This window comes from Sinocyclocheilus anshuiensis, unplaced genomic scaffold (genome assembly GCF_001515605.1).
Source record: "Sinocyclocheilus anshuiensis isolate Anshui unplaced genomic scaffold, SAMN03320099.WGS_v1.1 scaffold305, whole genome shotgun sequence".
NCBI lineage: Eukaryota > Metazoa > Chordata > Actinopteri > Cypriniformes > Cyprinidae > Sinocyclocheilus > Sinocyclocheilus anshuiensis.
Genome location: NW_015540850.1, coordinates 522,557 through 525,628, shown reverse-complemented (window position 1 = coordinate 525,628; position 3,072 = coordinate 522,557). Strand labels below are relative to the sequence as shown.

General features: G+C 31.2%; 1 pseudogene; it reads left to right on the top strand.

Moving 5' to 3' along the window:
• LOC107687721 (transcriptional repressor p66-alpha-like) overlaps positions 1–3,072 on the top strand; it is a 35,794-nt pseudogene that overhangs the window by 26,490 nt on the left and 6,232 nt on the right.

The following is a 3,072-nucleotide window of genomic DNA, read 5'->3' as shown; positions in this document are numbered from 1 at the left end:
TTCAGCAGAGTCAGACCCAAAAAGATGTTGTGCAAAAGGTAAAAAAACGTAACCGTCGGGATACAATAAAGATGCTTGAAGTTCAATCTGACCTGGCACTGACCTCTTCTGTTTTGCAGTCAACCAATTCTGTGGCTGCTCCGCCACCTCTCGTCAGGGGCAGCATCTCGTCCACTAAAGGACCCCTACAGGTCAGTGTAAATGTGTCAAACTATGCTAAACATTTCAAACAGTAGTACACTACAATGCACATGACCTCACGATGGTGCATGTTCAAATCAACATGTGTCCAGTAGTCAATATTATGTCAATGTCAATATTAGAGATAGTGAATATCTCTAAACACAATATGATTATTATTAGAAAAATATGATGTTAATAATAAACAGAAAATGATGATTAAAATAATGATTTGTATTATTTTTGTTAATAGATAGATAGATAACGAAAATATTTTGCATTTTTAATCCAGTTTTGTGTGATAGCCTTTGTTATAAACTAACTTAAAAAAATTATTATTATTATTATTAGATAAAATTATTAAGATAGTATTTTGCATCTTTAATCCAGTTTTGTGTAATATCCTTTGGTGTTATGAATAATAAAAAAAATGAAATGATTATTGTTATTAATAGTATTATTGGTATTGCTTCTACTACTACTACTACTACTACAAATGCTACTGTGATTATAAAGATAATATTTTGCATAATAATGAATAAAGAAATTAAAATAACAATAAAAATAATAATTATTATTATTAGTAGTAGTAATACTATTATGAGTTTTAATCAAGTTTTGTGTAAAAAAACACTGCAAATAAATAAAAACAAAAAATGAAGAAATTAAAAAATATATTATTACTATTATTATAAAATAACAAAATTGTTAGCAATTTTAATCTAATTAAATGTTGTATAAAACCTTTTAGTAAAATATTACATTATAAAATCCTGTAGTGTTACATTGTTTTTTAATTATTACTACTACTATTATTATTATTACTACTACTACAACAACTGTTACTACTATGAGATAAAATAATAAAGAAAATAATAGGCATTTTTTATTTAGTTATGTGTGAAAACCCTTGGTAGTATAATCAAATAAAAAATCAGAAATGAAAAAAAAAAATAATAATAATTATTCAGGGTCAGTGCCGTTCTGTCCATTGCATGTTCCTGCAATGGTCTCAACGTGTTTCTAAAAGCTGAACTGTGAAGAGCTATTAAAACTTAAATACATGTTTTGTTTTCAGGTCTCCAACCGAAACTCAGGGACAGTCATTCCTCCTCCTCTGGTTCGAGGTGGAGCGCAGGTTTCCAAGCACGGCTCCCATAATACTGTAGTCATGCCACCCTTAGTCAGAGGCTCCCAGGTATTTACTGCTGTGGCTTGATTACCTCTAAAAGAATTTTACTTTTTATACAAATTCTTTTTTTCTCTGATGTTTGTGTGTTACAGCCCATCACTGTGACCCCGCAGCAGATTGCGACCCTACGGCAGCAGCAACAACACTCGGGGACTGGTCCCCCTCCTCTGCTGCTGGGCGCGCGCACCTCCGTACAGGTGCAGGGCCAGAGGATCATTCAGCAGGGCCTGATCCGTGTGGCCAATGTAGCCACTGCAAACGTTCTGGTCTCACAGGTCACTGTCATTTGCTTGTTATATACCATGTTATGTTTTTAGATATATACAATGGTTATCGCAATAATATTAGTTGATGCAGTAAAAGTATTTATAATGCTAAATGTTTCAAAATAACATTATAGTATTTAGAACATTTTATATATAAATATTTTATATTATACAGGTTTTTTTTATAATGTATTTATACAATTAAAGCTACTATAACTTATAAGTTATAAATAAACAAATGCATATTAAAATACATTATTGTAATTTTTTATAACTTGTTATACGTCATAATATTATATTTATATTATTAAAAACCTAACTACTAACTTATGTTAACCACTATAAACAAGTTTTTAATACTTTTTGCTATTTTAGTTTTCAAATTTTATTATTAAGAATACTTAATAAGTAGTTTTATAGTATTAGTAACTTATTTGTAATCACTGTCTTATATTATTAGGTGTGTGAGGCGTGAATTGGACAATCTTAAATTGTCAACCCTATTGCCATCATAACTATCGATTATTAAAATTCTGTACTATTTGACTCCTCAAAAACCATCATATGACATCATCCTTTCAACTCTTCATGGACAAGTATTTGTCTCCTCTTTTTATCACTAATTTTCAACCCTGTTACCATCATAACTGTTGATTTAAAAAAAAGAACTATAGCATTATCAGTTTTAGGGCTGTCAAAATGGCTGAAAAACTAAATTAGAATTTTTTACTTAAATATTATCAATATTCTAATTATATTCGAATTTAAAAGGCATAATTTCAGTTAGGGGGGAAAAAAGCTTTTGGCTTCTCTCCCGAGGCCACAAGAGGGCGCATCGAGCAAAATATTATGCACGTTTCTTCAAAGCATAATAAAATAACACGACTATCTTTGAAAAAAGTGCATAATGTTTAAAATAATGTTTATAAACCTTATATAATTAATAAAGTTGCATAAACAATTAGAAACAAAACAGCATCATGCATGTATTATGTATAGTTTAATACAAAGGACCAAAAACCAATCACAAAGAGTACTTTCTTCATTTAAAAACTTGAGATGCAGTGGGATGGGGAAAACCGCCATAAAGTCTTGAGACATGTTTTTTAAAAGTTGAACTTACATTAATTTTACATGGCTTTCTAAACATGCCGATCTCTGCGAGACGTGAGTCCAATGCTGATAGATGTCCCTCTAGAAAAATGCGATAAATATGCGTTCCGTGTGAACGACTTGGTTTCAGTTTTGGTGTAAACAACATCTTCCCCGCATTGATGTTCTCTTTTTCTGCAATATTTTGAATGAACAACGTAGCAGCGTCGCATCTAGTGGCTTCAACTGGATAGGCTAACAAAAGCATTATAATGCAACGACACTTACATCGTCATCGCATCTCGTGCGCCACTGATAAGGCTGCCTGACGCACACCTAAAA